Here is a 25,402-nt window from a genome sequence, read left to right on the forward strand (position 1 = left end):
CTTTCGTTGGCAGTCTAATACTTTGAGTACTTTCACACAGGTTGGGAGCAGAAGGTTCAAACTACTTCAGGGTGTGGTAGGACTGAACCAGTGTCCCAGCTACAAGCAATATAATAAAAGATGTTTGTCTAGTTCCCATCCATTTTTTAAGAAAAGTGGCTGTGCATTGAGCATAAGTATGCTCAGATTATCTCTCCCTTCTGGTCCTAGACATTATGTCTATAGGTCAACAGTGCTTAGGCTGGACTCAACCCTCACTTGTCCTATTTAGGATATTCTATATGTCTTGGTTACCTACAGAAGCACTCCAAAGTGAAAACATTGATTTTACATACTTTTGGGAATTAATAGAACTGGAATAATTAAAAAAATTTGATTCAAACTGAAATCAGTCAAACCCAGAATCTTTAGCTGGGACTTAAGCAGACACAATCAGTCTGAATCTCAGTCTTTACTTGCGGCAGGAACAAGGAGGAAAAGCTTTTCCCTCCTGAATTCTAGGGCTGTTCAGACTTCTGTTAGTTTTGTTCTTTGTTCCACTGCTTTTGCCCTTTGCACTGACACACTCACTATCCCGCAATAGCTATTTTGTTTCTTACCATTTGCCTTCAATGGGCTATCTTTGGCAGAGGGTTTCTGCTAAGGCAATGAAGAAACCGCGGATATGTTGAGGAAACTGTCTGTGATAGAGCAGAGTCAAAGGCAGTTAAAGGGGGAGTTTGTGCAGAGGTTTCCTAGCCAAGTTTTGACAGCAAAAGTGTTTACAAGTTGAATTCTCTTCATCAAGCAGGGGAATATCTCCCCACACAACTATGCATGTGTTTGTTAGAGAGAAAGGTTGGTTTGTGTGTTTTAGGCTGTTTGGACAGAAATTAGTATACCCACCAGGGCTGAGGGGTGTGGGGACAAATTGTGATCCTTTTCTCTTGTAGTCTGGTTGGACAGGACCTGGAATAGAGGGTGGCCCGTACACATATATCGTATCATGGCTGAGGAGTGTATAAACACAGCATAGCCAAAATCTGTGATCTAAGAAGACAGGTTCAGTGAAAAGCTCTTCACCCGCCAGCACTAAAGTTTATAGGTTTCTTTTTCTTGGGTCAGTGGCTTTATTAAGGCCTGAAATACTGCAGGGTGAGTATTCTTTAACGTACTTCCAGCTGCTGGGGATATGCTTATTTGTAACATACAGTTTTTCCAGTAAGAGGGGAAATTCAAAGAGAAAGTGAGAGGAAAAGAAGTGATGAATAATCCAGAAAAACAGTTAGATGTCTAACTGCCACTTTAGGCACTTAAATCCAGCTGTAACTCCAAGGCGCCTGCTTAGATGAATCCTGGAGACATCCAGGTTTTTGTCAGCAAAATGTGTCTGCGCTTGCATACATACAATGTCAGTAATATGTGTCTTCTGCACACATACACAGCTCCCAGCCACTCTTTAATAAATATTTTTTGGAGGAGGATTTAGAGCTCAGCTTTTTCAAGTTAATAGACAGGCTACAACCCAAACCAGAACTTTTTATCAAACAAGCTAGAGAGAGAGCCTCAACCCACATTCACCTACAGAGCAAGGGTGCCTCTTCCCTGGAGTGAAATACTTTGATTCAGATTCCTGTTATAAATCAGGAAGAGGAGGATATATGCAGCTCTCGCATGCCAAATGACTGGTCTAATCTCTGCCCCGCTGATCATAATACCATTGGGTTATTCCTTGTGAGAAAGGCACAATCTGGGCTAGGCACATAACTTCAGGTGAGTACTCAGTTGTAAAGCCAGAGGCTGACTTAAACTACAGATGGAGTAGGGCAACAGCCAAAGGCTGGAAACTGATAAAAACCCAGTGTTCATTCTACCTACTTTGTCTATGGCAGAGCCCAGCCATCAGGGCTTTTCCTTTCCCTCTGTTTTGTGTCCAACTCCCTTTATCCCCTTCCTCAGCAGAGCAGCCCATTCTTGTCTTTGAAACGACACCTCTCATTTGGAGCAAGCTTCTGAGAAGTCTCAGATTGTTGCTGTGGTATGGAGGGAGGCTATAAGTCCCTGAGAGGACAAAAGGAAAAGCCAACTTCTTCTTAGGCTTTTTGTTTTATTTTATTTTTTTCACCCACTACTCTAGGCAATTATACATAGAAGGTAGTGTTTTCTTAGTCACTTACTTATGTATAGGGTCACTGGGTATTTTTTTTCTGAGGTTAAGGGTTCCACAGAAAGGCAAATTACTTATGTTTAAGGTGGTACAAGTGTTTGGTATCCAACATTAAGTACAAGAAATACTGCTTAGGAAATATAAAAAAAGTCATAACAAAATCCATCAGTACTGAGACACAGGACCCATGGAGGATCAATGCATTTGCTTTTATGATATATCCTTTATTACCTTAGCTCACCAGCTGAAGAAAACACTTTAAAGCTGTAAGGCATGAGGAATCTAAAGCATTGAACTTCTATATACAAGGCATTAAATGTAAACATGTACACAAATTGTGCATGAATTTGTGACTGAAGGAAGTCCAGATCATATTCAGGTTCCTTTAAAAGCCAGACTGTGATATTTGAAAAATTTCTTCCAAACACCTGTCTGTCTTCTCAGCTGTTCACTAGTGGTATTTTATACTGTGTTTTTGAAGGACATGTCTCATATATTAATTCTTCTCCTGAGTAAAATCAAGTTGAACTAAACCTGTTCAGACAGGATGGAAAAATTGGACAAAAGCTTAACTAAGTAATTCTTATACAAGCATCATTCTCAGTGCTGGACCATGGTACTGGTGTTTGCCCTATCTTACTTCTCCAGAGACTTAGATTTCCCTGGTGCTATCTCCTCTTCTGCTAACACAAATAAGGTTCCCTGCCTTCATTTGTTGAAAGAAGCTTTTCTTGGCCTTGAGGCTCTGCCCATTTAGAAAATGACTTTTGTTAAGCAGGGAGGCAGTTATGACTAAACTCACTAGACAAAAACATATATATAAGAATATATAAAGCTTCTTTCTTGCTTCTCTCACTGTAGGCTCCTCAGTCTCTTTGAAGTGGGAGTTTTTCTCAAAATGCTCAAACAAGAAGCCACATTCTCTCTTGACACCTTCTGTGTCATTTTTGGCTTTAACCTTTCTGTCTCTTAGTTTTCTCTGCTGTAAAACAAAGGTAATAAAGTTCAGGTTTTTTCCTCCCTAAAATTATTTTGAGGTCTATAGTAATTCGCAGAACAATTCTAGTTCCCCCGAGCTACAAATATTTTGGCTAAAGAGGATGTGTGATTTGCAGAGGTGCTTGCCCAACAATTTCTACATCTTGGACTCCTGTGAGGTGTGTCATGTTAAGCACCACAACATGGATACACATTGACATGCAAAACTTTTAAAAATTGCTGCTTTTGCCATTCTTGCTGCGTGTTTGAGAAGAAGATGTATCCAAATCAGTAAAAAGTAGCAATCTTCTCCTGTATAAGAGAGAAATGTGTACTTCTATAATAACTGAAATCATGCATTCTTCTGATATGGAAGATATTTTTTAATTGATAAATCCTCTGAAAAAAGTTATCCTTACATACACTAAGCATTACACCCTTCCCTTCATAATGTATAAATTGCATGTGCTGCCAGTAATGCTCCAGCAAAGCTCTCATTGGTAAGATATCATTTTAACTGAATACACCCTGTGAGGGAGAAACCTTCATTAATAAGCAACAAGTAAGAATCACCCGTAGAGGAAATGGTTAAAAGAGGCAGAAGTGCTGTAAGACAGAATCAGAGAACACACATAATCCCAGCTTGATGCAATTACTCTAACATGAATTTAAAATAAAATTAAAGTTAACAGTTTAAACTGATGTTTGAGGGGTTTTAAAAAGATTTAGTTTCCCTTGGAACCACTATGTTATTTGAGCCACTGTAATCTCAGAGTGCAGTGCTCATAACTTCTCTCAAGCACTGTTACTACTAGATTATGCCCACAGGTTAAGTTACAAATGTCTAAAAACCTTAAAATTATTAAACCTAGATTAAAGTGTTCAGAGAATATGGTGTTATTTTAGTCTCCTGCCATATCCTACATTTACTATAAAACTGTTATATTGGCATTCTAATAAAATGTCATAAAGCAAGTATGTAAGGAGGTGTTTTGGGTTTGTTGCAGTCTGATGGAAGCCAAGTTAACATGGCAACCAAAATGTGTAACAGAAACACTTAAATGTTTTTCATAAACTGCAAACCTTGTAAGAGCCTAAGAGAACGTTGACTACTGGGCAGCGCATTACTGAAGATTACTGCCATATATTCTTGATGCTTCATCTTAGATCATTTCTACACAACTCAAAATTTAATTATCTATCTGAAGTGAATAACTTACTTTCTTTCAGTCACACTCTTACCCACTAGACCTTGTCCCTTTGACTCCAGCAGCCATATTTAAAGAGGAAGGAACGATTTGTTCCTTGAACCTTGGGAGCAAAGTTATTGTACTCTGACTGATAGTTAGAAAGTTTAGAGCCAGAAGGGACCTACAAGATCCTCTGGGCTGTCTTGTTTTTCTTAAGATTCCCCACACCTTGAAGAACACCTTATCCTCATGCCTACACAAGGGATATACAACATTAAGGGTGTCCATAATGTCTGTAATGCCTCATCTGCTGAATATGCTCCTGTTATTTTTCCTATCTGTAATGCACTTGTTCTTTGTTCTGGTACACAGATGTTTCGAAGTTCTTTATTTAACTCAATAAAAAAAAAAAGAGTCTTCTTATTATTAGACCTCAGTTGTTGTTCACAAAAATAGAAGGATTCAATGATGTCTGGATTATAGCTTAAAATTTTACCTCCTGGCATATTCACGAGGAGCATAGAGACAGCAGGTCATCTCAGCATTCCCGCTTGAGATACGCGAATCAGCACTCTATTCTTGCTATCAAGGAATAAACAAGTTTACTCAGGCTCAGTTCTGAGAGAAAGAAAATGACTCGATAAAGTTCCTTTCACCTGATGAACTCCAGATGAATCCTTTAAAAATTCTTAGTGCAATTACCTGTGATGGGGCTGGGTTTTTTTCTCTGTAGCAAAACCTCCACTGAGAGTATGGGTAGCTAAATGAGTATATTCACATATAGTACAGCAATAGAGAGTAGGAAACTATACAGAGGTATGAAGGAAGGGGAGGAAGAGACCTTTGTGAAAGAGAAATGCTAACACTGTCTGGGGAGGTGTCTTACATTTATTCACCTCAGCTGATTGGAGAGGAAAATGCATTAAGCTACTCTACTTCAAAAGTCTGCATGGTCATTTACAAACCAATCAAAAGTACATGTAATAAAAAAAAAAAAAAGATACATCTGACCAGAGAATCAAACAATATGTTTTGCGTTGGTCAGCAAGGTTTGGGCAGTCTGGAGGAAAAAGTGCTAAAAACATTGTATGAGGGCAGACACCTCAGTGATCCATAACAGAAAATCTTGAGGAATAGGAGGAGGCCTAGTATGTCCAAATAAATAATAATAATAATAATAATAATAATAATAATAATAATAATAATAATAATAATAATAATAATAATAACAACAACAACAACAACAACAACAACAACAATAATAATTAAAGATAATAGTTAATTAAAATGATTGAAAAATGCAACTCAGAACCGACTACAACTTTCACTGAAGCCAATATGAATTTAATAAAATAGTTTCTGCTGAAAAGGCATTTAGCAAAACATTAAAAAGAGATTTTAAACTTTTTCTTAGTGCATATCCACCCCCCAAAAAAACCAACCCTACTAAATGCTTCATTTTGCGACAATATTTAGAATTTGACAAACTAATTTTTGACAAACTAATTTTTGATTGAGGGTACATATCTTTCAAAGACAAAAAGAAAGACACCTTTTGTTTGAATAGGATGGTGAATAATCAGTTATCCACTGTGGCTTGATGGCTTTCATTTTTGACAAGATGAAAAAAAAACTTTTAAACCAAAACACCTGAAAAGCAATTGTTGACACAATCATTTCAGTTGCAACTACAGATCTCAACAGCACAAACGAAACTGAGAAGGTGAATATAAACAAATGACTTAAAACTGCCCATTAATTACTGCCTAATTTGAGTAGACGTGTTCTCACTATGAGTGTACAACTCCTGCTCCCTTCCTGCTTGTCTGTCTGATAATAGCTGAACTTCATCTGTGGTCAGAAACCTTAAGTGATGCATGGCAAGAAAGGTGCAATCGTGTAAATGCACAGACAAGACTGAAGCTAAGTACCATGCTTTGTTCAGAGCTTTTAAAACATGAATGAATTAAATTCCAATTATTCGCAGCACAAAGCAGAAAAAAAATATTAAACCAGCATCTGCAAGCCAATCCCATCAACAAAATAGAAGTAGCTGTAACAATACTGCTAGAGGAAACACATTATAAAGGCAAGGGAGGGGCTTCTTCCTGCCAAATCTACCGTATTTGTTTCCAATCAAGCAGTGGTGAGGATCATTTGGAGTCCCATCTGTGCCTCACATAGCCACATGGAAATGGAACATGAAGTGTGCCATTAGAGCTTATAAGTCTTTAACAGAGAACTCTGCTAACACCGAATGGCCTGGTACATCCTTTGGATCATTAATCGTGAAAGTGCATTGCATTTAAATGTCCTGTTTGGCTAGCTCAGAGACATCACTGTTTCTGTTGGTACAGCTGGCAGAACTTGTAAATCTCCTTATTGTCAAAATATCTCCATTTCATGAACCATGAACCTCTCTGATATAGCTGATAGAAGTCACCATGAGATAAGTGATGATGCTTGAAAGGTCTTTTAGCACAAGACCTCATCATTCCCAAGAGGGAAACAGTTATGGGTCAAAGTAATTCCAATGTTTTGATAGCTCAAATGATAGACAGCATAAGTGCCATAGTAGGAAACAGCAATAGTTCATGATATTTTGAACATTACAGTCAGGAACACTTACAAGGTCTGGTAGTATGGATAGTGGAGGCAGGTGAGAAAAGGACCTTGAATAATGCAAATAAAAGTGTTACTGTCAGAGTTTGCAATCTTTGTTTGATGTTAAAATTTGATTAAAAGTTGATTAAAAGGGGAACAGTTGCTGAATTTTCTATAAACCTCACAACAAATACTGATCAGTTTGACATAGAACAGGAAAGGAAATTATTCTATCAAGCAGGACAAATTTTAACATATCAGAAGTTTTGCTGCCTCCTCCAGGATGTAGTCAGACTCTTCAACGTTTATGTAATTAAGATAATTTTCCCCCAGTTTCTAGTAGACTAAAATTTCCTATATGAATCAGATAGAACACAGATTTCCCCATATCCTTCAGACTCCTCATGACAGCTATTTACTTCAGATAAATAGTTAGGTTCCTAAGGATAAGAAATTCCTTAACATGAAAAAACTTTCAAAGAAAGTTTCTTGAAAATGTTTACGGACACAAGTTTTCATTCTGATAAATCAAATTTTCCAGCAGAACAAAACTAGCAAGGTGGAAAATTCTGAGTGTGCTCTCATATGGATGCTCTCATATGATCTTTGACATTAATTAAGATTAAGAGATATTGTCATGAAGGTGGGGTCTTGAAAACAAACTGCAGGAGATTTCAGAAATGAGTTTTCTTTATGCAGAGGTGTGAAACACATGGGTAGTATCTATTATTCTTAATGAGCCTAATATTAGGTATTGTCTTTGGAAAAGTTGAACTGGATCAGAGGGTGCTGATAAAGGTCATTAATTCCACTGTCTGGTTAATTTCCCCAGAAAACTCTATCTTCTCCCCAGAATAACTGCTGTTCTTGGACCTGAAGACTGAGGCGATATATCAGCCTTCACTCCGGTGTGCAAACAACTTTTGATGCAATAATACGGCTTCTGTCATATTTTGAAGTAACAGAAATGGACTTCAGCAAAATGTGATTATAGAATCATACAGCTCAAAGACACTTCAGGTAGCCATCTAATGCATACCTCTGCCCAAAGCAGAGTCATCTATATCTATGGTACTCTCTAAGATCTCCAGTAATGGAAATTTCATGACCTTCTATGGGTAAGAAACACCAAGACAGTTATTTTTTTGTTTCCACTGACACAAGACTGTAAACATTGTCATATTTGCTGCCTAATGTATGAAAGGACAGATGCATCGCATTCTTTTGTGACCTGCATTTTATTGGAAGGACCAATATAGATCATGTTACAAGTCTGGAAGTTTGGAGGCAAGATTTTATTTGCTGGCTCAGCATCTCCTTTTCAATATGACTTTAGGTAACTCTATCTCTGCAGTGCTTTATTTCCTCAGAAATATAATGAAAGCAGGACCTCCCTGCTCCACCAGGGAGTGTAAGACGAAGAAACATCTTCAAGGAGATTGACCAGTTGTTGACAAATTTCCAGTAAAGTCCCAAGACCTCTCCTGTAAACTCAATCTTCCCATTGCTCATCAGGCCAGGACAGTGCCAGGAATATCAACCTTTGCGATTCTTTGTTATTTGGGAATCTGGTTCTCTGGTGACACAGGAGGCTGTTTTAGGCCAACGACTTCAAGATTTCCAGGCTACTTCCATACTAGTAAACTAAACTCATGAGGACTTGAACGCAAGCATTTTCCCATGAACATACACACACCTTAACTGCTGGCATGATCCCTGGCCTGGTTCTGGCCCACACTCATGAGCACTCACCCACACAGTGCCCAGGCACATCATTGTGAGAGATTTCATCAGCCAGAAGCTGCTCTCAACAGGATGTGTCAGACCAGTCAGTTTTGGGAATTCAGACTTACAAATGTGAACTTTACCAGGACACTTAAATGCTGGAGAACAGGCACTGTGCCATTTTATTTACTAGTAGAGATGCAGTCACAGGACTGAAGGCCAGGAATAATCCAACTTGACTCAGACTTAGGGACACCAGCAAATTAACCAAGAAAAATGTCTGGGTTCCTGTAGCATGTTACCTCTTCAGGTAGTTCTTTAGATTCCGTACTATCCTATGTAGCCAGTCAGGAGAGACGGGTGCCTCAGGGAGGAATGCTGAATACACGACGTGAGCTGTAGCTGGGTTAGCAGCTGTTAACATCAGGTTTAACTTAGATTACCAAATCACATTTCTAAGGTTAAGCAATGGAAATAACAACTGCAGTTAGATAAGGGGAAAATCAGAACATAGCAATAGGCTTCAGCAGGAGTGTGTCTAGCCTTGGTTCAGACCCAGACTGGCATGTTAGTTTTGAATTCCTCTATGAACAGAGACATTTCACAATAGATCAACCTATTATAATGTGGATGCAGTGCAGAGGGCCTTCCACACAGAAGTCCTGCTAGCACCCTTATTATACCTGAGTGATATCAACTCAGATTCCTCCCCTCGTATCAGCTTCTAAAGCACTGCTTCATGGGTAAGAAAGCCAGTCTCTCAGGTAACCAACTCCCAAACCACTTAGGTCTTTATAGCTTAAAACCAACACCTTGAACTCAGCCCAGAAATTTATTGGCAGCCATTGCAGATTTTGGAGACTGGGTTTTTTTATGTCCTCTCTGCATGATGCTCCACTTAATAAACAGGTGGTTGAATTGTGCACACTAGATTCAGTTGCCAAATGGCCTCAAGATGTAGCCTTTCACGGAGTGCATTAGAGTAATCTAACCTTGTGGTAAGAAAAGTATGGATAACTTGAGCAAGGACCACATGTGACAGGAAAGATTGTGCTCTTCTTGCCAAACACAGCAGGAAGAAAAAAAACCCTCTTGGCTGGCTGTGCCTGCTACCACAACATCGACAAACTGCCCAAGATCTTCTATGTGCTCCAGGACCTGAACACTCAATGGGAAGCAGGACCTAAGTTCTGAAATAAGGCGCTTGGATTCTCCAGCATTCTGGAGCAGGAGGCTGGAAATTATGTGACAGATTCACTTAAATTGAATAATGGAAGTTTTCATGACTAGAAGTAAAATGAACAATGTAGCCTGTAATATAGTCCTTGTGTTATTTATTCTGATACTAAATGTAATTTTATGCTGTTCCTACAATTTCCATGTGGAATGTGCTTACTATTTTGAATTCATAAGAGCACAAGTTCATCACTGAAATGGGAACATGAGATTTGGGAGAATGCGTGTGGGCTGCTGAGGATCAGGAGAATGGTGGTGTGAAGTGTACAGCACTAACAGGCCATTCCTGCTAAATCAGTCAGCAATTAAACAGTTAAAAATGTAGACATCTTGACTGTCATTTGTATTCTTCAGAAAAGTCTAAGTGAGGGGATTATGTCAGAAATCAACATTGCATTGGTACCTTTCTTCAACATTTTCTCCACTGTCTGAAAGCGGAAATCAATACCTTAACACAATAACAAAGATCTGGAGTTGTGGGAGAAATTCAAATTCTCCAGCAAACAATCTTAGCTAAAGAATCATGAGATGTCTAAACCCTAGATTATCATAACGCTGTTAATCTGTTGATTGTCAGTATTAAAGAAGGGTAAAAACCTGAAATCAGTGGAGTCTTCACCTTGCCCAACTCTGACAGTTTCTTGCAAATTCTACTTCATCTCATTCTCATGTATGTGTCAGCTTCTAATAGTAGCTTCCACCCGATTCTGGCCATCTTAATTAAATAAGCATGTAAAAATAAATAGATTTCCACCAAACACAAATTTAAACTGTCCCAAACATTGTGTTATCATTGCAACTTTTTTAGCTTGTGTCAGGTTTTTCAGGTTGTTTCAGTGTTGTTTTCAGGGATACAAGCAGTTGTTCAAAACCTTATTAGTAAAAGAGCTTCATTCCCAAATCAGAGGGAATATTTGCTAAAGTATCTGCATGATGTAGGAACGTACATTTCATTTGCTTATGTGGTTTAAATATCCTGATGTCTATGCCCTATTGTCTTTACTGCTGTGTTTTGTATAAAAATAAACATACAAAATATAGGCTCTACTCTGTTTTAATCAAAGTACACTGGAAAGGAAAGCTATTGTAAAAACAATCATAGAAAGTCCTAATAAGTTACTGATACTGTCAATTAACTGATTTTACCCACAAGACAAATGAAGAGTGGCTGATGCAGAGGTCTCTGTTTGCCCAAGAAACTATTTATGAAAGGAACCTGTACAGATGCTACTGCTGCATTTCCTCCACTCTTCCTGAGAAAGCTCCTCCGTTGTAAGAAAGCTATTTTTGGACTGCTGAAGGATTGCTCAACTTCTGTACCCGATCTTGGTGTGGATGGGGGCTGACATTGCCATCAAGGGGGCTAACTGCAGGGTGCTTTGATAAACTCAGTTTATTCTTTTATTGCTTTAAGCATTGTAGTGAAAACAGGATTTGCATGTCATTTTTATTATAATTTGGTTTCCTGTTCAGGCTAAAATAGCTTTTGAAACTGCAGTTTATCCACTCGTGAACTAGAACAACGTCTTGTAAAACCGTGCTGGGTTTACGCTAGTTTCCCTTATTTGAAACATATGCAGAAGCTTATGGTTGTGATCTAGGATTAATACTGCTATAGGCTGGGTTAAATCTAGTTGGAACTGCTGGGTGTGACCGTCACTCTTCATTTAAGATAGTAGAAACAGGCTCATTTATGATGTGATAGCAGTATTCAAACTGAAACAAAGGCACACCCAAGGCCACTAAGGAATTTGAACTATCTTGGAGGAAGGCTTTGCTGGATATTTTTTAGAAGGGTATGTGTGTACATGTATCTGTATGTCAGAGAGAGAGAGAGAAACAATCAAAGTGCAGGGAAGCTCACATTATGAAGCCTTTCATGGCAAAGCTAGGGTGAAAGATCCTTTTCCATTTATCTCCTGTCCTACCTGCTTGCTCCCCTCCACACACACCCTCCACTCCTCTGGACTTGATTAGCTACCCACTTTTGCTATAGGAGCTATTTATGTGGCTGTGTGCTCAGGCATATCTGTATAACAGCTTGTTTTAAAGAAAAAAAAAGTATTTCTTTACCCTCTTTCCCCCCACAAAACCAAATAATTTCCCTGATTGAGAGTATTGCCACAGAAACAGTTGCACTAGTACAAAGGGAATTTGCACCAGGGGCAGAGAGGGAGCAGAGGGCTGGATCAGCTGCCGCAGTCAGGAAGCGTTAGTTGAAAACAGACTAAAGGAATCATAACTAGAACTACACCTTTGGGGTAAAGCTGACCTTGATTTGAAAAGACTAAGGAGCTACATTGGGTGATTCAGTCTCTTTAGCTGCCCTGGTAGCCTCTAGAAGCACCTAGAAGAAAGCCCTGCATATTGGTTGTTCCTGTAGACAGCTGAGTCTGGTTTGTTCACACCCTCTATAATATCCTGCTTCCAGTGCACCTGGCTTCCTTCTGCTTTCTCTTCCCACACTGGTGTCTTCCACACCCAACACATCAGAAGGCTTCTCTGTTCCCTTTTCTTCCCTGCCTGCACCAGCTTGGAGCTAGAAACCTTTGCCCTCCCTAAGGACCTATACCTGATGGGTCTCCCTCTCTGAATGAGACAATGTAGAAAGGGCCTGGAAACCCTGAGAGATGGTCTACAGACAACTTTGGAGGACTACTCACTGACTGCTCTCTGCAGTCATGCAGATGGGAGTATGGACTCCTTCCCTGACTTGCCTTTGGTATTCAGAAAACATAGACTTCATAGAGTCTTACAAGAACTCAGAATTACATCAAAAATATTGAACTGTACAAAAGTACTAGTGGCCTTTCATTCAAGTAACAAGGGGTAACATATACACCTCACAGGTAATTCCAAATATTAGTTCAGCCCTGTTGTTAGTAAGTGCTAGGTGGACCTATGGAGAGATCCCTTTAGGGACAAGGAGAAAACTTGGTGACAGAAGAGGTCATCTTTGCTCTAAGCTGTGCTGATCACCCTAAACTTGCTATTGGACTATTCATAAGAACCCTGTATGCTCACTGGCAGGTTTACATTACAGAACAGACTTGTTTCAAATGATTGTCCATTTAGGCATCTGTCACTCTGAGTTTGCATTGTCTGCAAACATTCTGGAGCAAACTGCTATCCCAAATTAGTATGCATAACTATAGCCAACTTTAAAACTGGGCATGCATCCATACCATGGGGCAAATGATTGGGAATTTATCTCAGAAAATAACATTAATAGAGTAGAACTATTAGTTTTAGACATTACAGTGGGAGACGATAAGGTATGACTAGCTACATTGACTCAAAAAATATACAATAAATCTTCCTCAAATTACTTGTATTTCAACTAGAAAAAACTTATTATCAAAATTTAATGCTTTCCAGGGACAGAAGAAACACAAGCCAAACCTTGTAAGTCATTTCAGTGATCAATTAACTCACAAAAGACTAAAATTTCCACTTTGTTTTGGGGCTGAATTTGATTGTATTTATTTTCAGTCACCAGTTCTGATAAGTTGAAGAGCCTTTGCTATTAAGTGTCTGTTCATCCACTCACGTCAGACTTGATTCCTGCCAATAATCTTGTTCACAGATATTGCAGATAGAGTGGGGTCCCCAAGTCTTAGCTGTCAAATATCTTTTGCCATGCTATAATTTCATATCCACATTCTTTCTACCTCCACAACATGCTACAGGACTTAAGGTCCAGCTCAGAGCACAGCATCCCATTAGTGGTTCCTATCACCACATCCAGAGATAATGTAATGTCCTCTAGCTTCCTCCAGCTTCCTCTCTTCATATATATAAGAACTGTATTACCCTCTTTGTTTCAGTGCTATATTGGGAATTTGAGCTCAGCTGTTTATCCTTTACAATTTACAAGCCATTTGCAGAGGTACTTCTTCCCTAGTCTGTAAATATGGTTTGCTTATACTGAAAACCATCTCAGTTGCCTGAAGCTGACCACAGAATCCAAATTATTCAATGTAACTGATTTATTCTCTTTGTTATTAAGCATTCTTTCCTATCTAACTCATCTCTAAGTATTATATATAACAATTCTGTGTTTTCCTCCAGCTAATCAATAAAAACATTAAGTATCAGATGACCATGAATTAAAACTTGCAGGACTCCATCAGAGATGTCTTCATAAGTGATTTCTTGTTCACAATTCCATATGGCTCCTTAACCAGTGTTTCATTTAATGGAGCAATGCTCTGAATCTACAACATACATGTTTCTTGGTCAAAGTAAAATAAAATGCCAAGTTAGATACCCTACAAAAATCTGTAATATCAACATTATTATCACTGAAAAGTTTAATTTCATCAAAGATATGAAAATACAGACATGATATGAAAAAAACAGACAAGATCGGTTTTCATAACTTTTCATTCTGATATTCATTATATTGTTCTTTAATTCCTTATTAAAGAAATTACAAATGACCCATTACATTATTTTGCCAGGGACTAATGCCAAAGCTGACATTCTTATAGTTAACTTTTCACAATGCTACCACAGCTGTAGCCACCTTCTACACCTCTGCAATTTTTTCAGTGTTTCAGACAGCTCATGTGCTTGCTCTCTTCCCACTTGCAGAAGCAGGAGTCCTCACCTAGTGACTTAGCAGCCTCCTGCTTTGCTGTAGAACTGCTAATATTTTCAGCACTGTCCTTTGATAAGAATGTGTCCTCCAGCTCTGTCCTGAGTAAAAAGCAGGAATACCGATTGAACACTGCTTCCTTTGTGTCATTAGTAGCAGTTGGAATAATATTTCCAACTACGTAATGGCATGGACACTCACAGGTTTTCTTTGGTGCTATTACAATTCTCTGCTTTGGCAAAGTGTTCCTCCTTGCATACTTTGGCTTCTTTCATAATTTTTGCCACAGTTCCTTGTCTAATACTATGCTTTGCTGCTGGTTTTCACTCTATTCCTCTTCCTTCTAGTTTAATTTTAATTTTTGTATTTGCCATAATTTCTCCACCCATTAGATTATTTTACTTTATCACAATTAGCATCTTATAACTCTAGGGTTGTGAATCTGGGATAAGTGAGAGAAAACTTTTTTAAACAATTCCTGATCATCTCTTCTTTTTTGAACATTGTTTTCTACAGGTGATTTACATTCCTCATTCTTGTCAACTTTGTGAAATTAACTCTCCTGAAACACCAGTCTGTAGCCATATCCTAAATGAAAGAAGTCATGAATGTTTACTTCAAGGCAATTATTAGATTTCACCTCTGCAGTGGCCTGCTTGGTTTATGCCAAGATGAGAACTACATAATTCCCTTTTGTTGGCTGCAAGATTTTTTGAATTGTTACATCTTACTTTCAAAGATTCTGAGTGTTTTAAACAGACAGTATGAGGTTTCCAGTAAAAGTTTTAAAGTTCTGCAGGATAATGCAGCTTGCTTTTTTTCTGGCATGCAATAGATCATGAACAAACCAATCATTCGGTTTCCTATGCGGATTGTGTACTACACACTGTGATTTTCCTATAGGGGTATGGATTTAATAGCATATAGGATTATTTTCGTATATGGCATAGAAACAGGTGGGTGGAGTTCACCACCTCCTTTTCCCTTTTGCTCACTAATCCATTTTAAGTACATTATAACCTTTAGGGCTACACTAAGGCTGGGCTTCCTGGACATTTCTTCCTTCTTCTGCCAGAAAGTTTTGTCCAGGCAGACTGGGGCAGGGAGGAGAGGGTTATACATTTGTCTGGGATTTCCCTATGGCTGGTAGCCCTAACTAGCTGGATATCTCCAACTCAGCTGCTATAGATCCAGAAATACATGTGGGGCTGAATAGCTGCCTGTGCCTTAATTTATAGGAAGCATTCAGTTTAATGGCTTCATAGTCACTCTACAACAGTACAGTAGGTCCAGTGCTTCTAGGAAGTATCTGTCCTTCCCAAGCAGCCTGTGTGCACATTGCTCTGAAATATCAAAGTAAGAACATTACAAAAGGCAATTTTTGACTGGACCAAAGTATCTTCAGCCCAGTAACCTGCCTCTGATGGTAGGGGAAGTCTAGGGAAAAGAGAATGAACAGAGCAACAAAAAGTGCTCTTTCCCCAGCAAGCCTCCCTCAGTTCCAGCCATTAGAGAATTAGGAACTTCCCAAATTAGAGGTAACACCTTTGTGTTTAATAGCATTTATGGTAATTCTCTTCAGTGGATGAGCCTCACCAATTTTTGAACCCTGCTTGACTTTTGGCATATCTAGCATCCTGTGACAGTGAGTTCCACTGTTGCATTGTGAGTTGTATGAAAAAAAGTGTCATTATATTTGTCTTGAATCTCCTACTTAACAGTTTCATCTCTATTTGTGAAATGCAATTAAAAATAATTCCTCTTCTACAGCACACATCATTTTATACACCTAAATTTCACATAGAATACAATCTTATGTCCTCTCTCAGCTGAGTTTTTTCTAGGTTTGATTTTTCATCATATAGTTACTGTTCTATATCTCTGATCACTTCTGTTGCTTTTCTTTGTAGTTTCCTTAGTTTTCCTATGGATTTTGGTGGATGTAGGACCAGACCTACATACAATTAAAGACGTGAATTCACTGTGCATTTATTCAGTGGCATACCAAAGATTAATGTTTTATCTTGAATGTCACAAGTTCATTTTAAATAAATTGTAGTTTGATCCCCCTCTCCCTTTAGCCCTTGACTTGATGTTCTCCTGACTCATCCGAAAAGCACATCCTCTCCATTTTCTCCTTTCTTCCCATGCACACAGATCCTGCCATAACCACCTTTGCTTTTAGCCCTAATAACATCAGTACTGAGACAGAGCTAAAAGCATTGGCTGGACCTGGTTGACTCCAGCCAGAGTCATTCACACTAGTTGCTCTTTCTAGAAGCAGGATGCAGAGACACTCAGGCTGGTTCTGGAGAGAAGTAGTACAGATCCAGTAGCGCTTTTGTCTCTGGGCTTTGTGCCACAACTCTTTGTAATGGGATCCCCTTCACTCAGGAGAAACCACTACCCAAGAAGCCTGATTCAGTATAGCTGCTCTGATGTGGCTGTTGCCAAAATACGGCATTAAGCTTTGCATTCAGGTTTTGAAATATTTTGCATTAATTCCCACCCTAGTGATTTTGGCTTACCCATCATCAAGACCACCGTAGAGAAATAGTGATTGGCAATTGAAATATGTGCCTGGAAAGCCTTGCATTATTAACCTCATGTGTTCTGGGCAAATTCCAGGTCAGATAATTACCTTCCACCCACCATAAATCCTCCCCGTGGTTCCATGTGGGTATGTGTTAAGGGACAAAATCAGGCTGCTGATTCAGGTGATTATTTTCTTAACCTTAACCAAATGGATGAACCAGGTTGGGAAAGCAGTCATGTAGATTATTCACAACTTCCATTACTTGGTATGAGGTTATACACATCCCATGCAATTCAGATCAAAGGCACTTTAAAAATGGTAAAATTAGACAGGTATTATTCTGGTTACTGCTAACTGACAAAACAGTTTCATTCACTCTGCAAGAGAAACTGTGTTTCCTCCTCCCTTTCATATTTTTTTTCTTCAGAAAAATATCTCACTAGCTCTGTTAGTAACAATTTATCCTGTAACATATAGTAGGTTTCCAGTTCTCAGGGATCTGTGCTGACTCCCAATTGGTGCTTAATGCAATTATCATTTATTCTATTTGGATATTAGCATTAAAGAGGTGTATTTTTTTCATAACAGCTTTGCGTATGTTCTGCATTAACATTCCAGTGCTGCCCAGTAAAAATAGTTGGCCATCTGCCCACTTTTTAAAGTAAATTTTTGGTTTACTATTTTTTAAATTTGGATTTCTAATTATAGTTAGCTCTTCATAAATAGTTTCACAGAGCTAGAGAGAGTGTTAATCGCTGCATTTCTGAACCTTTCCTCCCTAATAAGTAACTGTAACCTGGCACTGACACACCTCAGCTATCCAAATTCCTCCAAAATCCAATATATTTTTGTAATTTCCCCTTCTTTGTTCTGGAGTGTTAGGTTTTCTCCCTGAACTTTCTAAGAGGAAACATCCCTCTTACCTTCGACCCTGGCAGCAAACCGTCATCCTTTCTCTTCGCTTGCCTCCCACCAAACCAGCTTAGTGTCTTCGGATGGACCTGTGGGCCATCAGCTGGAGAGCTGCAGGTACTATGTCATCAGAGAGCTATTCTTTGATGATGTGGTCAGCCTTCCTACGGTTTCTAGTAAGCCAGTCTTGGCAGGTTCATCTTGCCAATGCGCCAGCTCATACAGCTGTAATTATAATTGAATTCACAAAGTTAGATTTAGTCTTCCAAGTCCATATATCAGCCTTAGTTACTGCAGTTTTCTGCTACTTAAGTGTATTTAATTTACAAACTACTGTGCACATTATATTTCCAGTGGCTTTTGAGATGTGTGGAAGGGCGTGCGTTCAAATCAGAAGTATAAAAACCTAAGTAACCACACACATAAAAAAGACAAAAAAAGTATGAGAGGGAAGACAGTATCAGAGGACATAAATGCTTTATGCCATACTATTTCAAATGAACACAGCAGAGCTCACAAGGGCACAGCTAAAACTGGGTGACAGTCCTTGGGAGTGTCAAGCTAGCTACCTCTGTACAATTCCAGCTCATTTTCCAGGATAAATATTGATCTTCCCAGGGGTTACAGTGGTGTGAAAGCACAATAGCATGTGGTGGTGAATCACATCTTGAAGCTTTTCTTTGGGGCACAAATACTTTTCTGTGATCAGCAGGGAACTCTAAAAAACCCCCAGTTGTCCAGAAACTATTTTTTGCCAGTGTAACTCCCTTCAAGATTTACACTGAAATCTCTATTGAACAAGCTTGTTCCTCCTCACTCATAGTCTTCATCAGATTGTGAGGGAGCAAGCCTTGCTGCTGGTCTGTAAGCTTTTCTTGCAAGTCAGCTGCATGATTGCGCACCAGTTCCTTTTATGATCACTATTCCTTCAATGTACTCTACCCAAATTTGCCATTTATGGGAAATATTTTTTCCAGTATCCAATAATCAGCTAATCAGTATCAGTTAATATGTATTCATTCTTAAGATTTTAAAAGCACTACTCAAATTATGCACATATATAGAGATCTATTTTAAAATACTTTTTTGAAATTATCTGTTGTCCCTGCCATTTCCTTACAATTTCTCTTTTATCATGATGTGTTCTTCAGAATTCTCCAAAGGAGGGACTTTCCTTTCATAAATATCTGGAAGGTTTTTATTGTTTTCCAGAGTAACAGAGACAATCAGTCAAAAAACAGGTTTTGAGATAAAAGTGTTTGGGAGGGGAGAGGACAGAGAAGACAAAAAGAGGATATAGGTGAAAATAGACAGCAAACATCTCTCACGTACAGAATTCAGAATATTTTATTTCAGATATTTTGATATGTCCTCTCATTGCAGCTGATGTTCCTTAAATCCCTATCTACTTCTATATATTGCACGCTCAGCCTGTATACTATTTCTTATGATGTCATATGCCTGAGGATTCTGGTAAGATGCCTTGTTATAGTTCTTAATGAAAAATGTAGTTTAACAAAGAAGTGACTTTAACTAAAATGTAAGTTTAGGTAAGTAACAGAGGAAAAGGGGGTATCAAAGGCAATCACATGAGGATTTTGGAATCCCTCTTTTTTTTCCGTTGTTTATGATTTCTTGTTAAAAACATTTTCTGACTACTCCAACTGCTAGTAGTAAGAGTGACAGAAATCTTCAAAACATTTCACAAGGAATCAGGTGAATAGAAAGAGGAGGAGAATATGATTGCAAATTAATAGCAGCTTTTCATATTTCAGAACTCATAGTAGAAACCAAATGCAACGCCAGCACCAAATTGCTAGTAAACAATTTAAAAGAATGATAAAAATAGTTAATACAAAAAGATTAGAAGTGGCATTGCAGGACCTATGTTACTGCTATCTGGAATACTGACAACACATTTCAGAAATTAGATCCTTTCTTTTAACAAAGGTAACAAACCATGAAGATCTTTACTACTGCCAAGTCTACTCCAGTGAGACAGGATGGCTAGCATGCTCTGTGTGGGCAAACTAAAATGACAAAAGGGGTTTTCTCTCTATTAAAATAGAAGATAAATAAACAGCTGTACTGTGTTGCTGGACTCTAAATTAGTAATTTCACAAGGAGTTAGAGTGAGTTTACTTAGAATGACCTACCAGCTTCTGGCATTCCATAAATAAAAATATTTTAATCTGTATACTAATTAATAGATCAGATATGACCCACAAAGTTCCATTTGAAGTTATCTGTAAAGTAATTTCATGATCATGTAATTGCCTGTCAGAAACTGGTTTAGACAGAAGATTGTAGGCACTAATACAGGTAGCTGATACAAATAGGGGAGGAGGAAAAAACCACATCCTGAGCATCTTCCCTTTCGTAATTCAGCATCTCAGAATCTTGAAGAAAGCTTTGAAACAGGTTCTAGAGACAATTGCTGAATTATTGTGTCATTACAATGTAAATTTACAAGTCTAATAACTGAAATTCTAATATTCTTCTTTCTAATAGAAGAAAAAAAATAGTGTTACGCTCAGGAACTGAGGCACACAGAGGGATGGAGCATCTGCTCATACATCTGAGAAGAATAATGTGGAGGCATGAAGCTGCTGGGATTTCCTGTCATCCTTTGCTCTCCCACTCTTAATCTCCTGAACTGTTCTAATTTTGACATAAATCCGATTCTAGCACATTCTTTCGATCAGCCTTAAGGACCGTGACACTACCCAAATTTTAAAACAGTAACCTCAGGCACATTTTCCTCTCACATCACTCCCTGCATATTACACTGCTCCTTGGCACATTCTTCATGCTGCAAATTCATGAGTGCCTATGGAGGAAAGTCCCACAGGTGCTGGGGGTCTCCTTCAGTGTGAACTGCAGCTCCAAAATGTCCTGTTGGCCACCTCAGTCACTGAAAAGAAGCTGTGCTGGGTGTGAGGAGCTCAGTCTAAATATTTTCCTTATGAAGTTCACTCAGAAACCATAGGACATATGTTTGTAACCACTCAGTCTCAACCGCCAGCAAAAGACCATCTTTTCATTCTACAGTCTAGCAACAGCTTGTGAATATCTCCATTGACTGATCCATTTTTAATAAATTTTCATTATCATTTTTGTGTACAATATGATTCTCCATCATTATAATTTTTTCCATCTATATAATGCTTTAGCTGTGCAGATGTTAGTAAATTTGCAGTTTTAGAGCAAATACAGGCACATTTCAAATCGTAAAAAGTTTTCATCTTTCCTGCTTTAAACTCTCATTCAACTGTGTCAGATACCAAGCTGTTGTTTTGAAGATTTTTCTTTAACGTGCATATGACTTACTCTAGTTTTCTAACAACAGATGAAGTGCACTTATAAACCTCAATACCTGCGCAACTGTAATGTCTTAGCAATTTCATAATGAAATTCATATGGAATTTAGCAACCCAAGCCAGATTTGTGTCAGAATCTTTAACATGTTCCAGTTGCATGAAATACTAATTAAAGGCACTCATTGTTAACTGATATAAATAGTCCCCACTTAGCCCATTATAGGTATGGGTTGTAAAACAAACAATTATGTGACAGATGATACATGTTAACACAGAGAAATTCTGTAATGACATTTCTGTAACACTGTAACCTCTTCAACCACCATGTGTTCCACATTACAGGCTAAAGGGGGTGCTGATTGCAAAGGTGACGTACTTTCCAGTTTGTGACTTTTCTTCTAAGAATAGAAATGCCTTAGAGCACCTCCGAATGATTTACGTTACAAATTTAGTTCAGGCAATGAAATCATTAATACAAGCTTGATTTTAGCTGCTACATGTGTTTGCTATTCCATGCACTAGTGCCAAACAGTTGAATATGCCTACCTACCAAACAGTACCCTACCTAGAAACTGACTTGGTAATCCAAGCAAATGATTGCTTCCTATTTATCATTTCTTTCATCCAATACCTATTTTCCCATCACTCTGTACTATGAATAAAATGATGTGGACCAAAGAGGAAACTGACTTTGGAATGTATATTTTTTTTAAAAAATATGTCATCAAAACTCCAAGCTAATCATGGTATAGAAGCAATCTCCTGGCCTTTGGATAAGATACACAAATTATTTAATTAGTAAAAAATGGTGTGTGCCTTTCCACTAGCCAACATATTCCTGTAACATTAGAAGCAGGTGGCCTCCTTACTCAAAGTACAAACATGCAAAAGTTGCCTAGTGCATTTGCCCTGCCAAAAAAATATGTATTTTCGCATCTGTGAATGTACGATCCTGTGTTTAACCCTTGCAACTACGGAGTTTCTAAAGCAACAGAAGAAGAATGGCCGAGGTACATGGGTCTTCAGGGGGGCAGCCAATGAAGAAAAGGTGACCAAGATCTATGGACATTACTGTGAGTTATTTCAGCCATGACTTTCAAAAGGGACTGCTAAAGATGGGTGCAGGGTAAGTGAGCTTTTTTTAAAAAGCAAGACACTCATACTCATGTAAACACTTGTTTAGGACTCAGAAAACTCCAATTTTGACATCTACTATTAAAAAATTTTGGCCTTTTTGAGCAAGACAAAGACAAAACTACTTGTTAGTAGATACTTGTCTCCAAAATGCTCTCTCAGAGATGTATATTTCACCAGGAGCAAACCCAACTGACCTATAACATGTACAAGACAAAACTAAAATTTTACTAGTATTATAATGATTGATTTGCTGCAGAAAGTGAAAAAGTAAAAGCACGAGAGAACAGATGATGCAAAACTTATATGTTAAGGGAAATATCCTTGTCTTACATCACAGCTAGAAATTGGCCTGGATGGAAACCCTTAAGCTCATCAGGCTTGTCCTTGGAGGCACTTTTTATCTAGGTTTGGATCCAAACTTTTTGGCTTATAGCTACTTTTTGATAGAAGTGTGGAAAGTCCTTTGTGACACCTCACCCGCGCAGTGGATTGAGGGTTTTCCAAGTCCACTGGGCTGTCCTCTCTGATGGTACAGGCTCCAACCATTCAATTAGAGCAGAGACCAAAAAATAACAAAAATAAGATACATTTAGGCAAAGCCTGTGAAAGAACTGAAATATCAGAAGTTAAAGTTAGTACATAAAGATGTTACTATCCGGAGCTGTCTAAACACTCTGGAAAGATTGTGAATAACGCTAATATCTCCATGGCTAATTAAAAAAAAGAAAAAAAAAAAAAAAAAGTAACACTATTAATCCCATTTTAACCCCTGCTTAATCTTGCCAACCTCAAGCAGACCCACCTGAAATTTTACCTAGCAGTCAGCGGTCTTATCCCAGAATGCACATTTGTTTCTGGAACATTTGAAGCCATTTGGATAGGACATTTGGATGATATTATTGTCCAAAAATGGGGATGTTCTCACTCTTTGGACTTTTTCCTAACCTTTTTTTTTGGTTTTTAGAACAAAATGATTTACCCTAGAAATGTCAAACTTGATTCAATGCTTGCTTGGCGAAGAGACATGCCTTTGGAGCCTGTTAGAGGGCTTAGGTGGGTAATTGTAAAGTTATTGTTAGTTTTTTCCACACTCATGGCATACAGTACATGGCCAGCTCGTGTTAATAAATACCTGTTGGGTACATGTGTGGTTTATAAAGGCTTGATTCAAAGCCCACAGAAGTCAATGAAAAGACTTCTCTGGCTATGAACGGGCTTGGAGTCAGGCTGTAAATGTAAATGACAGGATGGAAGAGAATCTGTCATGGGAAAACTCACGTCTCCTGCAATCCTTAGAGTCTTCATGGACAGACAGAGCACGGAGAGAATGGGAAGACACCCATTGTCTGTTGGACACTGTGTACTATAGGAGCCAAAGAATAGAGAAGGGAAACAGAGTCTTGAGAAAGGGGAAATGCTAGGGTCACAGTGGAGTTAAAAAAATTTTTTGAATGGTAACAGCTAATATTGATTAAACATGCTTGGCCTTCTGCACCAATGTTGGGGGGAGAAAAAAAAATATTATCTATACAAGGTCTTATCCTTGCATGACTAATATATAGGTGTTCAATTGCTTTTGAGCAATATATATGCATTTCCCAGGCTGGACCTATCTCATGTGACTGTGCCTGTTGATGTGGGGACTGTCAGATAATTGCAACACCCAGCTGTGGAAGGAAATGAGCCACAGCAGCAAGTCACCCTCCAATCCAGCTGTATGCCTAGCCCCGCCTCATCCTGCAATAGAGCGCCAGAGCCCTTGGGAGCTCCTGTCATCACCTGCCTGAGAACTATTCCCAGGGCCTCCTTCCTTCAGCTCTCCAAGGCATTCCTATGCATCTCATAGGTCCTGGCAGTATGAAGATTTTGGTAGGCAGCTGGGAGGGTCAGGAAGGTTGCATGCCCACTACTAAAAGCACGTTTGCTCTACTTCCAGCAACTAGGCAAATGTCTGCAGAATCAGGCTGTGAAAAATCTCCACAGCAAAGTAACGATCCTTCACATCCTCTCTGTTTTTGTGCAAAGCAGGAACACTTTTGCACAGAGCCTATGTATAAAGTCTAGCTCTTTGTACATCTACCAAAAAGTACCCTTCTCTACTCATGCTCACCATGTAAAAATACCTCCCACTACGTTTGATCTGTTTATTTATTTACTTATTCTCTCTCCAATTTTGAATAACTCTTTTAAGGTGGAAAGGCACAATGATTTGCCTGAGCAAGTTTTTGTTTTACTGTGGGTATGTGAAGTCCAGCAGTAGCTGGTTGGTAGTTTGCCACTCAGAGTTGAAAGTTCAACAGCCACCTGTGTCACATCTCTCCCATTTTGGGATTGAAAGGGTGTTATAGGAAAGGTGTGTTTGCTTTTTCTTTTTTGGTAGGACTAAAAATGGAAGGGAGCATTGTCTGTGAGAAACTTATTTCCTAGTGTAGTGAAGTAGCCAGCTGGCAGCCAGATGGCATCAAGCCATCAGGAGGTTGAAGGCCATTGGACAACTGTGTGGGATTTGTTTCTCACTCGATGTGTTTGGTTTTAAAATCATTTATTTCTGGAGTAAGTCATAGATATGGAAAGGGTTTTACCTAGGGGACGGTTGTTTCCCCATCCAGTTGAAACCACAAACAGACAGAAAGCTGGTCGCTGGCCAAAGTGAAAGGCCAAAGGCAAATTGTCCCATATTTATCCTTTACTGGGTCAAAACTCAAAAGCTGGACACTGATGGCAGTTCATAAATATTTCACTGCTCCAATCAACAAATGAGATAGAAGGACATTGCATGTCAAGAAACTTGTTGACTCTTGCAGAGCAGATAGCCAGCTGGCATGAGCACCGTTATTGCCCTGTCACAGAGCTGAAAGGCCAGAGACAAATGGTGCCAGATTTGTTCCTGGTTTAGCTAAAATAACACAGGAATCATGTTTATGTTTTGATCTTGCTGTGGTGTTGCCTGTGATCCTCACTGGCCATGTGATCCTGACTTATTAGTAAGAGGAGACGCTGAACTCTCCAGAGAGGAAT

This window comes from Platalea leucorodia (assembly GCF_965183815.1).
Source record: "Platalea leucorodia genome assembly, chromosome: 3".
In the NCBI taxonomy this organism is placed as follows: Eukaryota; Metazoa; Chordata; class Aves; order Pelecaniformes; family Threskiornithidae; genus Platalea; species Platalea leucorodia.